A 14,202-nucleotide genomic window follows, 5' to 3' on the forward strand; every position below is an offset into this window, starting at 1 on the left:
CAATAATAATAAAGCATATGAAAATGCGCGATGATACTCATGTTATTAGATTAATTTTCAACACTAAGTGATGTGAATCCTAAATTATTATTACTGATATAGAGGCGAAGAAAAGTAAAAGTAGTTGGGGAACCAGGGAGTTCGCTGTCATTGGCAAAACTCTCAGGATAGCATCGCACTCAATGGGACAAATCTAATGACCAGAAAATAAGAGTAATGAAAGAAGAGCCCTGGGAAATTACTGCTTTAGGAGGAACATCTGAAGAAAACGAGCTGCCAGTACATACAGAAAAATGCACAGGAGCTATTCTGCTCCAGAAGAGGTGAGCGGAACATTATTGTTGGATGAATTATTGTTGTAATATCCTTGCTTATGACGTAATAATGTATACAGTGTTTTGATATTTACGAAAAGAGTTTGAACACTGGTGTATCAATGTAATTATTCCGATTTTTAATTAAAAAAGCTTAATTTGTAATTAATATAGAACGTTAAATTTTAAGAGTAACTTAAGTTATGTTTAGGAGATTAATCATTTTATAAAATACTGCAGTATATTATGCGCCGAAACTCGTCTTCCTGAGTTATGAGAAACCACATGCAGTCTCCTCAATCGACATTATCTCCTTATAGTCTTAATCATGATTTATTAGAAAACAACTTTCCCAAATTTCTTCGCTGTATGTTGTTGGATGATCTCTGCAATAAGTGTTTTAAGAAATAAAGCTTAATATTTTTCCTATACAACGTACGTTGGAGAATGACAGTGGTAAGAATGTGCACCAATTTTAAATCTTTCAGTGATCATAGCATTTAACTAAACAGATCTTTTCGCTCTATTGCTCGGGTAAAATAATTCGGAAGCATCTTAAACTTTTGGATAATCACCCACACCTTTTCGTTGTTACGGTAAGATCACTAGAAGTCGAAACTTGAAACAATCGTAAGTGGTCTCAGTTATCTTTTAAAATGATAAATAACAAGTTGTTTTTTAAGTTTCTGAGATATTTGATCCCAGCAATCAGCGTGAGATTATCGTCTAATACCTTGTGGCAGCAGTTTGTGTTCATCCTTCAAAGTGATTGTTCTATCTGCCATCTTCCAATATAGAAAAGTTTCCTCAGTTACACTCTGGGAAATAAAGAAAGGAAAAGAAAACATCGAACCAGTTCTTCCCACGAATTTCTCCCTCCCCCTCTTTTTTTTTTCATTGTCTACGTGATATTTCTTTCTTTGTAATATTTGTTCTGGGCTGACTGCTTTATTTCTCATCGATTTCAGTTCCCTTGTTCAATTCAGGTTATTCCGGAGCTTGCTCATCACCTCTTCCAAGAAAACAGCCGGCTTCTTTAATCAGTAAGTGCCCTTAATTAAATTAATATCTACATTTTACTTATCACCGCCAGCTTAATTTTATTTTCTGACGATATAAAACAGAAATAAGATTACAGTTAAATTAACTCTTAATCCTAAACTTTTACCCAATCTTTATTCGTTGAGTAAAAGATAAACAAATTACTTAGTGGCGCTCTGCAAAGATAAATGGTTCCCATTTATCTTCGTGCATTGTCAGACTTTTAAAGACGTCAGAAGTCAGGGCTATCTTTTTGATTCCATGGCTATTCCATGAAACACTTTTAGTATACTTAAATAAGTTATGATCAACTATTTCTATTACTGTATTGTACGTGTTGCATAATTTTGTATACTTATGAATATAACATCGTGATTTAAATATCCACTATTGAAATTTTACGTTCAGTGGTAATTTACTTGTGGCTTTGATTACATTAAATTATTAAATGTTAATTTTTCAATAAATAGGAACTGCTTTAGAAAACATTTAGGAATTTTTCCTTCCATAAACTTGCTTACTGAGTAAAGCATTGTTCACATGATCAATTGTTACAAATATCGAAGTAACATTAACGACCTTGGTGATATAATTCGATAGTTTGTGACACTAATAAACGCTATGTGTCTAAAGGTATGATTAGTTTTACCACAATCGAGTTTACAATTTAAATTCTGTAATAGTATCATACGTTTAGAGCCATTCATAGTTAGCTGAAAAATGTATTCATTCTTTTCTCTTTTGTTCCAAAAATCGAGATAAATTACAAAATCAATGACTGCTTCTTTTCTGGCTCTCACTTTTATCCTCCTTCTTTAAAGGAGGAGGATAAAAGTGAGATTAAGTGAGTAGGATGAAATATAACTCAGAAATGAACTACTTAAGACTCATATGATTCTTTATTCATTCTTAAGACTACTTACTTTGGAAATAAATCCCTATAGAATGCAAAGAGCTTTTGATAGTAAATCTGTGCTGATTAACTGTGTCAATTATTGCTACATGTCATTAGCTCCCTTTATCTTTGTGTCATTGCTGAAACCTTAGCTGATCCAGAATTGAATTTTTTCTTGACTACAATAAATGAGAGGCATCCAGTTTTAAAATATTTCAATGGATGAAATTATATCTCTACGAAGAAATAAATAACGGCATTAACTTCCCATAGGAAATCTAACAATAAAATGAGATGGTTGAAAAAACATACGAAGGTTATTTTCCAAATGAATTGCAAAGAGATGTCTTTGCGCTTCCCATCTTCTCCCATCTCGCTTTTGGCTAAATGCTGGCTGTGGATTTTATCGGAAACGTAAATAATTCTGTACAGATAAAATCACAATATGCATTGAAGAACTTTAGTTTGGAATTCTTAAGTCGATTCTAATGAATTGGCCACCATAAAAGAGAAAAATGTTTCAGTATCGAAGTAGTAATAACTATGTAATATACTCTGGTTAGCTGGAAAAGATCAGGATTTGAATTTCGTCGTTGATGTATTTATTTTTGAGAAACGGATGACTTTTTCGACTTTCTATTTCTTTCCATCAGAATTGAGGATTCGGTTTCCCATGATCAGAATTTTTGTACAGGAGAGTTGAGAGTTTCACTCCTGTTGTGAACCAAAAAACATGCTCAATACATGTATTTAACAGACAACATGCTCTTTTTGTATACTAGATTGCTATAATTCTAGGTTTGCATTATGGATGGGTGCGCAGTAGCGACGTTCTTATTCCTGCACCCTGTTAGTACCCAATAGGGGAAGCTAAAGCTGCTATCAACCAAACGCAACTGATCGAAACTAAAATTTTCCCAAATTCCTGCCCTAAAGAATCCTCACCTGGGGCCAAGCCTAAAAATAATATCATTTAATATTGAAGGTTTCTCCTGTGTTAAGCAAGATCTCATTGCAAATATTTGCAGAGATAATGACTGTAATGTACTCTGCCTGCAAGAAACTCAGAGGTGAAGGTGCCGCAAGACCTTATTTCCATGGCATGAAACTCAGAAACCCCATGATAAATATGGTAGTACAATATTTGCAAAAGAAAACTTAATTCCATCGTCCATTGACTCAACGAACAACAGAAACATTGAGATTATTAAAATCGCATTTAAAAATATCTCAATCTCAGTTTATAAACCGCTAGAAGAAGCTTTTTCCTTTCCTGACATCCTCCTCAGTAATAATGCATGCATGACTAATGTTGTATTAGATGACTTTAACAGTCATAGTATTAACTAGGGTTACGCAAAGTCCAACGAAGATGGAGAACTTGTTGAAACATGGGCTGAAAACATTTCTCTAAACCTGATACATAATCCAGAATCTTTCAACATTGGCAGATGGAAGCTAGGCTATAACCCTGACCTCATATTTGTTACCTCAAATGTCCAAAATTTGTGTTAAAAAATTGTAAATCCCATTCCACATACTCAACATAGACCTATAATGCTTCAATTCAACTCAGCCATTATGCCTAACACAATCCCTTAAAGACGAGGATTTGATTTCAAAAAAACTAACTGGAAGGGTTTCATGGAAGATCTTGACCGCTCCATAGAACTAGTTCCTCCAAACCCTCAAGGATATCCCGAATTGATAACAATACTGAGATAAATCTTCACAAAACACATCCCCCCGAGGATGCCCCTCACAAACTATATTCCAGGCCTTCCCAGTGACATAGAAGTCCAATATGCTAATTACTTACAAGTTTATAACACCAACCCGTTCTCAGTGTTGGGAGTTCCTCTCCTCTCCTACAATGCTTGCTCGTCTAATCAAAGCTACCTTGGCTTGCTCGGTTATGTGAGATTCCAGGTCCTCGCTACAGCACTGTGATTTCATTGGATAGTCTCAGAGGAGACTACCCAATCAGGAGATAAATTATGCTCCAAGATGGCAGAGGAAAGGCGTTCCTTATGGGAAAATAAAGAAATAACTCTTAATATGACCTATAGTAGCAGAAAGGCATGGAACTTTATGCACAGAATTAGGAAGGATTTCTCTAAGTCATATGAGCATCCACAGCTAATCAAATTGCTCATATTTTTCATCCAGCTGCTGCTGATTGGAAAATTCCCTGAAAAGCATCCACAAAAATAAAATAGTTGGAACCCCAAGTGAGGAACAAAATATGATTACCTCAGATTTCACCATCACTGAACTCAATGCTGCCATAAACCTATTAAAACCTAGAAAATTTGTAGGCCTTGATATCTGTAATGAACAAATTAAACTTTTTGGATGCAGAACTAAAGAGTGGTTATTAAACCTATACAACACTTGCCTCAGAATCCTAAGGATACCAACTATCTGGAGGCATGATAAAGTGGTTGCCTTTTCTGAAACCAGGGAAAACTCCAACTGAAGCAAAATTTACAGACATATATCACTACTCGGCAACCTCTTCAAACTCTGACTGATTCATTTCGAATAGGCTACAACCCCTAATTGAACCCCGTCTTATTGCTGAGCAGGTTTTAGACCAGGCAAATCCTGTGCATCACAAATTCTCAACCTCACCCAATATATAGAAAATGGTTATGAGCCACATAACCTGTGGTTACTTAGCCACAGGAGGAGTATTTGTAGAACTAACTACAGCATATGATACCATAAATCATCTCGCATTCAGAAATAAAATATACAGAATAACTAGAGACTATCACCTTGTTCTCCTGATCCAATCACTCTTGGAAAACCGAAAACTTTTTTGTGGACTTGGGGGATCCGCTGGCATCTGCAAAAACTGACTTCCCCAGTGAAGTGTGTTATCACCATTACTTTTCAATATTTACGTCAATGATCTCCCCCATCTTTCCAGGAACTACATATTTATCTATGCTGATGACCTTGCCATAGCTTCTCAATCAAAAAAGTCCAAGTCCATGGAAACTACTCTATCACTTGCCTTAAATAGCCACACATTATAGCAGTAATTAATTAAAACCAAACCCCTTGAAAACCCAGACTGGCCTTTTCCACCTTAACAATACGGAAGTGAACAGGAAACTACAGATTTCTTGGGAAGACTCTGATTTAGAACATTCCTGGAATCCAATCTACCTCGGTGTGACTCTCGATAGCATCCTCTCATATAAAACCCACATATAAAAAACAAAGGCAAAATTGAATGCAAGAAACAACATACTAAGAAAGCTTACCCCCTCCAAATGGGGCACATACCCTAGCACACTGAGATCTTCTACGTTGACCCTTTGCTATTCTTCTGCTGACTATGCCTGCCCGGAATGGTCCAGATCATTCCATGCTGAAAAACTTGATTCAGCATTGAATGAAAGCTGCCGCTTAATTACAGGATGCCTGAAACCAACACCACTAAAAGACCTGTATGCTTTGGCTAGTATTGCACTCCTTCAATTCGAAGATCTGCATCCTCAGCTGAAAAAAGAAGCAGACAAATGAATGATAAACGCCACATCATGAACAGACTTCGAACAATAGGACAATGCACTTGGACCAGATGTGAGTGTGACAACCCAGTCCATGAAACACCTTCTTTCTTGTCCCTTTCTTCAATCTTATATCCTGCACAGAAAGAGCAATTGATTGCGCAAGATACTGGAGGAACATCTGACAAATATTTATTGTATATAACTTACGTATAGCTTCTATTGTCATATTTTACTTATTATTCCCTGTATAATTCACCTATCAAATTTAAGTTCTGTTCTCATTTATAACCTATCCTAATTTGTCGTAAATAATGTTGTACTACTTAACTACTATACCACTTGTTTGGATACGAAATAAATAAATTATGCTATCGGGTAAACCGGATAGCAGAAAACATGCAGTTTACGTATAAAGCAAACTTAAAGGCATTGGGCTAAACGTATTGTCTTAAAAGTATGTTTATTTTTTTTTGGGGGGGGGGTTCTATTTACTACCGATGCCATGAGGTGGGAAAGTGTATTAGGTATTATTTGACTGTGTTCTTGCGATTCTTTTTTCGGGATGAAAAACCCGTTTCCTTAGTGAAAAACACTCCACCGGCTAAGAAACCCAAAGATGCTTGATGTATTTCTTAAAGACTTGTTATGGAATGCACTACTATTCCACCAAGTTACCCACCTCCTTTAGAGGTTGAATCTGAATGGTCCCACTGCCATTTGACTGGGAATTAGAGTGGACACATGCTAGCTTAAGTTATTATTAAAGTTTCAGTATTGCTAACCGAGAAACCAACAGACACTTTCGTTGGTCATCCCCCCCCCCCCCCATACTGTTAACTTAATAATCCTAAGACGCAGCGCGCAATGGCTCAGCCAAAATGCTCTAGACATGTTTGGAGTTTTATATTTGTGGTTAGTAATATTGCTTCCTACGAAAATAGAGAGAAAAATTCTTAAAATAGGCTGGGGCAAAAGGAACGTGCTTGAAGAATAAAACACACAGCTAAGATTTAAAAAAATATATAAGGACTTCGCGAAGATCAAAGTTTTATTATTTACAGATTCATTTCGCAGAATGCGTAATTACTAAATAAAATTGTTATCTCCAGCCATCCGTCTGCCTGCAAAACACCTGTCTAGACGGATTTTAATAAAATATCCTAATTGAAATCTTTACTAACTTTGCAACTCTGAAATAACATATAATTTTCCAACTCATTTCATAGTTGCAAAATTATATGTTAAAAATGAGTAGTCTTGTGTAAGCCAGAATAAAAGCCTATTATCAAGAACCCTGATAATAACTTCACTATACAAGAATTCTACGACCTAGACAATCTACAGAAATGTGAAATTTTTGTCTGTTTTTCTAATTTCTCGGGTCATTTTTTGAATTGTTTTATAGAATGAAGGTTCCAAACGAGAACGAAAAAACACAATATTATACTGCGGTATCGAAATATTTCGAGGTGTTCTAAGAAATGCTTGAGCAAAGTTAAGAGTTAAGCAAGGAGAATGAGTTTGACAATGAATTGTCAAACTCATTCTCCTTGCTCCGCCCCCACTCCCTCACACACTCCTTAGCAAAGCATGCTATTTTCGAACGTTTCATTCCTATCATAAAGCGAAATTCTGAATTCTCACAATTCCTCTGAGGGATTACTTAAAATCCCTGGTTAAATTAGCGAAAATACAGATGTTCCTTCCAGAAAGAATTATTTGTCTTGGTTCGGAAGATGGGCATGACAACTGAACCTTTCTTGAAATAGAAACTTTGAATTAGAATAAAAATTAGATCTAACAATTCAAACAAGTAATTTTTTTCATCGGCAACGAAACCGTTACTACTGTAAGACATCCCAAAATGCCTTCATTTTTAAAATATTTCGATTATTTAAAGAAGCTAGTTATGTCTGTTTGTTGGTTAAAAAAAAGCAACATAGTTTTCCATGCTATTAACAATTGAACTGTTTCGGGAACATTATTAGCAACGAAGTGGAAAACGTGAAAATAAGACAATCCTCGGAATTGGATAGAGAATAATCAATGTTAGTTGGTTTCGTGAAGCTGATTTACCTTAATGGATACTATTCTAGTTTCAGTGAATGCTATTAATGTGAAAATTAATATTCAATTTGATCACAGGAAACCAATCCTTCTATTAAAATAATGTCCTTGCTTAACAAAGAAATCTGTGATGTTTGAAATGTGCATCCTTTAAATACTAAATTTGAAATGTGCATCCTTTAAGTACTATCTCAATAGTTATGCAGATACCAACTGAGACTTTGAAAGGGAATTCTTTCAAAGAACGACATTTTAACTCGACAATAAATTTCACAATAATATTGTAATTCTTCCTCATACTCATAAAAATAACTGGGCAATTCATGAACTGATCTATTCAACATTTTCCGATTATTAAATATTCCATTCTTTCCTTTATCATAGCATGATAAAGTAATTTCATCATGACTGTTGACTAAGCTTATAGCAACACATGACTTGGGCATTATCAAATATAAAATATTGAATTAAAGAAACTTGAAACGTGTAATAGTAAACATTTAATCCTGAAATATATATACTGAATATATTCTATTAGAAGACAAATAAAATTCTGTTTTCGTGTATTGAATACTCCCGATAGTGCCTGGGGAGGATCTGATTCAGTGATATCTATTAAGGTTTCTCAAAGAGGGAGTTGAAATTACAAATCTCAAGAAAGAGGAAGTGGGTTGTGGAGAAATGGATGAATAAATTGCAAGAGGAACGCTAATATTTAATTTGGATGAGCACCTTTATAATGTCGAAGTTTTTGTAACATCAGTTGCAAGAGAAGAAGATTCAAAATCAAATACTACGAACTCTCTTTCCCATATAAATTCCAACTCCTTTGAACTATTGAAATGATATTCCTATCTATAATAAATTCTATCATAGATATCTTAAAAATCCCCTTAAAATCTTGCAATCACCTTTAACAATAAGACATTATGAATACCATGGAGTGAAGCAACAAACGTATGTAAACAAACTTTATGTATGAAAAATAATAAGGAAAGTTATTTCAATAGCTATTATGACAATGTTTCTTTCAATTTCATATCGAGGTGGAAATCGATGAGGCATCTATTCTATTATTCAGAACAGATTCAAAGACCATCCTCTTTATAATTTATCAAATTTGTCTGCTATTACAATACAAAGCATCTAATGGAATTATCTAGTTTAACTCATTTTTGTCATTATAATAAGATTTCCCAGAAATAAATCGTAAACCTTTTCTTATATGGAAAGATTACTAAATTCCCTATGAAGAAACTTCTGACAACATATCGTTTTTCTTTAAAAAATGATATATGGCCTCATGACTCGAGCTATCATTTTTCTAGAAGATAAATCTTTTTATATCACCTTCGTTGAATATCTTTCAGTGGTGTCCAGGGACGTCTCCAAGAAGACTGATTCCCTCAATTTGTTTCTATCATAATCTTTAAGAGGAACTGCGAAGACCTCTACAAGGAATAAATGCTTCATGGATGATAGATATTTCCTTCTTTAAAAACCTGTTATTATTGCGTTTTTGTTCAAAAAAATTGGAAATATAACATTAAGAAAAGAATAACGTTATGTATGATGCAACATAATGCATCTATATGACATTAGTGTTCACTACTCATAGAATGAGGCTTAGTCCCTACATGAATAGACTCATAGGTCCTTAGAATAAGCCAGAACCGATATGAAGTGCCTGTTGATTTGTATGAAATGACCAGTCAACCTATGGGCCGGTGATACGCAATATACACTCACACGAGGTCAACTTAAATGCCATGCATCATCCCAAATGTAATATTCTGTTTCCAAGAACCCTATATTTGTTTCAGATTTCTTCTTTATCTCCCATCTTACCTGTTCAAATTACACCCTATATGACTCCATCCGGTGTAATGAAGGTGTTGGATCTTATGCATTCTGATATTCCTTGCCAAAGGATTTCCGATCCAGAGACTAAACTTTTTGAACTACTGTGGCTTATATTTCTTTGCTTCATTATCTCATGTGCTGCTTATACCATTCTCCCAGATCTGAAATTTATTCTGATCCCTTTCGTATCTTCAGAGCTCGACTTCATTCAGTCCGAATACCTAATCACTTGTCATCTTTTCTGGTGATTTCAAAATCCATAATTCTAATTGCCTACCTTTATCGAATTACACTGACAAAGCAAACTATATTATTCCTGTCCTTACCAAAATTCCACAATTCTCTTCACTCCCCCAACATTCTGGATCCATTTCGCCTTCCAGGTATTCTATTCAGATGATTGCTCATCTTGCTGATTCAGATCCCAATCTCATACTGGTTTCATATCTTGAGGAACCCCCCCCCCTTTCCATCAACCATTCACAACCTCTTGTATTCTGGCATAACGACAGTGCCGAGTGGAGATACAGGATGTTTATTTCTTCATTCCACGGTCAGAGTAATGTTTTCATTCTTGAGATCTTGGTAAGGAAATAATCCCTGCTGGAATTGAAGTTAATACTACTCTTTTTAAATTCCTACCCTATATCTAAACATGGTTCTCCCAGAACACCAGCTTACCCAGTTGCCCACAGCACTTGTAAAACTATCATTAAAAGGATAAATTCTAAATTCAGAAACAAGGATAAAAGTATAAAACTCTCCGTTTGTGGCACAGACAGTCTCATCTTCTGGTCCCTCGTCAAATCTGTTGGGTGCAACTTTTGTCCATCCGTGGTGCCTTCTCTTTCTCATCCTAACAGTAGCATTGTATAATCACCTAAAACTACCTCCTTGATTAATGACATCTCTTAGATTCTCTTCAGCTAATTTCCGAAAGAAAATCAGTATCTATATTGTGCTTCTTTTTACAGATATTTCCATAGTTGAACCACACCCAAAACCCGATGATATACATCAATGCGATAATATACAGTGTCGCATTGAAGTTACATGTGAATAACTGTGTAGAAGAACTGGCATCCATTACTATTCCTATTTCTGTCAGATCTACAGCAACTCGAACAACATCTACTCAAATTCCCATTACTTGAACTGAATACTCGCTGAACCTGCTACTACCAGTCATCTTTCATTCCATCCACCCCAATTCTCCAGAATTGTCTACCCTGTGTAGCATTTCCAACTATAACCTCCAGCAATTTAAGAAGAATATCTTATAGATTACCACTTTTTTTAAATTCCTAACCTATATCTAAACCACGGTTCTCCAAGAAGTGAGTGTCTGATAAGGCCAAGAAAAACAGCCTGTCACAAGTGGCTTGAGGCCAGAACACCAGCTTCGCTCAGGGTCAGGAGTAATAGATTACTCCTGACTCTGACCCACACACGACATTTATTTGCTATAGGACCGTCTGCATCTAGCTTGTGGGAGTATTATCGCAAAATGAAAATTATCGATCTATGCACTCATCCCTTTCGCTCATTAGAACAGTAAGACAGTTTTGAACTTAAGAATTCACAGTTCTGAAGTCAGTATTAAGAATGAAATTATAAGATTTAATTATCTTCGACCAATGACAGACCGGATGAATTTGTAAAGTAACTTATTAAGAATTGCTTTGAATACCCTTGCCTTCATTCCCTAGAATGAAGACAAGGGTGTTCAACCAGTCGATCGCGGAGGAATTTTTGGTCGATCTCTTGTGTATTCCTTACTTACAAATTTAATTAAAACTGAAAACATAATATTTTATTTATCATTATTTTGTATTATTTTTAATTCACTTTAAATGTATTGCTATTGTTTATTTATTTTTCGTTAAAATTGTCAAATCAGTAATTTTCTTATAAGTCCGGATAAATGAATTAATTTGGATCAGTGGCTGTAGAACAGCGAACCGAGTGAATACGATTATAAGCAAAGTGTAAAAACTCGACTGTAACTTAAATATTAAATATTCCAAAGCACATTACATCGATTTTTTAATTAGGTTTAAGTCCCATGTGAATATTGTAAAAAAAAATAAACGTTGTTTGTCTCGGTATAGTTTGTATTAGATGTTTTTGTAAATAACTCTTTTGAAGCTAACTCTATATACTGCTTTAATAAGAATACGTTAGAGTGTTAAAAACAAAGACAATGTTTTTGTCGCCGAAGCTGTACATGGCGGCATTAGAAAGATTGTTATTGAAACTTGTATGTATGAGAAAGGCTTGCAGGCTCTAAGTGTAAACATCTCCGAAGTCAGTCAGAAAGAGTTCAAACAACTTTCCGAAGGCCGGCAACTTACAATCAAAAGAAAGCGGAGAAGAACAAAAGGCGTGCGGAACTTGAAACTTAAGATGAAAGACTCATACCGATACTTTGGGGAGTTGCCAAACTTTATGCGCGGTCTCAGAAGAGGCCTAATAAAAAGGGACTGAAGCAAGCAGAAGGGATCCCGGTTCCAGAATTGTTTTCAGAAAGAAGGCAGCCCGGTCCACAGTCGCCGTCAGAGAGATTGTTCGGATCCAAGTTGCTTGAGAGAGGAGTTTCCCGCTTCCACAAAGGAGCTTCTCGCATCCATACGTCGCTAGAGAGAAACTACTTCTAGGCCGCAGACAAGGTTTTAAATTGCATTAAGGAAGAATTCCAATTGCCGGAGAAAAGTTTCCAGGTCAGGTTAATGTCAGACATTCACCAGTGTGTTGCGTTTTCATTACAATTTGATGAATCAAACGACTTCACTGATATTGCTCAGTTAATGGTATTTATTCGCATGGTATTTCAAGATTATTCAAGTAAAGAACTTTTGAAAATTATACCATTATTGGGAAGGACTAGGGGAGAAGACATTTTTTCAGCATTTGATGAATTTGTGAAACCACACAATCTTCCGCTTTTTAAACTTGTGTCTATTACTACATGGTGCTCCTGCAAAGATAGTAATAAATCAGGTTTCATTTCATTATGTAGAAACGATGACAAATATTCAGATTTTTTAACGTACCACTATATTATTCACCAACAAGTACTGTGTAGTAAAAGATTAAACACAAAAAATGTTTTGGATATTACATTTAAAATTGTAAATTCTGTTCGAGGAAAAGCCCTGCAACGGCGGTTATTTAAATTACAGGCAGATGATGAGAGGGAACTTCTGTTGTACAATAATGTTCGCTGGCTCAGCAGAAGTCAATTTTTAGAAAGATTTCTTGTATTACTTAATGATATAAAAACATTTTCTTGATGATAAAGGAGATATTTATGCACAATTGAGTGATAAAAGATGGTTGTTACACTTATCATTTTAGTAGATTTCTGTACGACGTTAAACAATTTAAATTTAGAGTTACAAGATAGAGATAAAAATTTAATTGACATGTTAAGTTCAATAAAAACTTTCCAAAAATACTTACTTTTATTAAAGAAAAATATAAATGACCGCGAATTTAGACATCTCCCATATTTATAAAAATAATTTGAACAAAATCAAGAAATGCTTCGCTATGATTTAAAAGAATTTATGCGTAAAATAGAATTAGTTGAGGAAGAAATAAATTCAACATTTAAAGATTTTAATAAAACTGAAATGATTGTATCTTTTATCAATAATCCATTTCAAGAAAACTTGAACATCACAGAAATTTCAAATAAAATTAGTGGACTGTTTGATATAAACCACGCTGAAGTAGAACGTGATATAATAAACATTCAGAATGGTTTACATTTAAAATCAGTAAACAAAGGAAGTATGCACATATAAAATTCCCAGTATTAACTGATATTGCGAGAAAAATTCTGTCGTTTTTCGGATCGACATACTTGTCAGAATCCGCTTTTTCAAACATGACCGTCATAAAAAATCAATTAAGAAACCAAATTACAAATGATCATTTGGGTGATTGTCTGCGATTGGCCACTTCTTCATATCAACTTGACTATGAAAATATTGCGAGGTTCAAACAATGCCAAATTTCGCATTAACTTTTTTTTTAATCAACCAGCATTTCCTGTAACTTGTGAGTTTGTAATCAATCTCTTGTTTTTTCTAACTTTCGTTTTCGAAAAATTGAGAAATAAATATTTTATTCCTATATATATATATATATATATATATATATTTGTTGTATTAAAATATTTTGTATTAAAATAATTAAGTGATAAATTTTTAAATACACAAATAAAGCTTTTAGTTGTGTATTTTTTAGTTGTTTATTTGTGCGTAATCAGACATCAGGTTGGGGGGAACGTAATCTATATAAGACAGTAGATTGCCGTATAACTTATATAAGAGTTATTCGGCGATATACGACGAGAAACTACACTGACGAGTGTGGTTTCTCGTCATCCTATTCCTGCGAAATATCAAATTGAAATATTTAAACCAGTTATATTGTCATTGTAATCACCGTAATTTATGTTGTGAGACTGTCAGCTGGTTATTTTGTC

General features: G+C 34.6%; 1 long non-coding RNA gene across 1 annotated transcript in view; it reads left to right on the top strand.

Annotated features, from left to right (window-relative positions):
- The window catches only part of LOC150094396 (uncharacterized), a 51,863-nt gene extending 51,560 nt beyond the window's left edge, over positions 1 to 303 (top strand). The window contains exon 3 of the long non-coding RNA XR_016550217.1: positions 103 to 303. This is a non-coding gene — a long non-coding RNA (uncharacterized LOC150094396). The remainder of the gene's footprint in view (positions 1 to 102) is intronic.
- The last annotated feature ends 13,899 nt before the right edge of the window (positions 304 to 14,202 follow it).

Source organism: Typopeltis vanoorti, chromosome 22 (assembly GCF_054136105.1).
Source record: "Typopeltis vanoorti isolate ZY-2024b chromosome 22, IOZ_Tvanoo_1.0, whole genome shotgun sequence".
Lineage (NCBI taxonomy): Eukaryota > Metazoa > Arthropoda > Arachnida > Uropygi > Thelyphonidae > Typopeltis > Typopeltis vanoorti.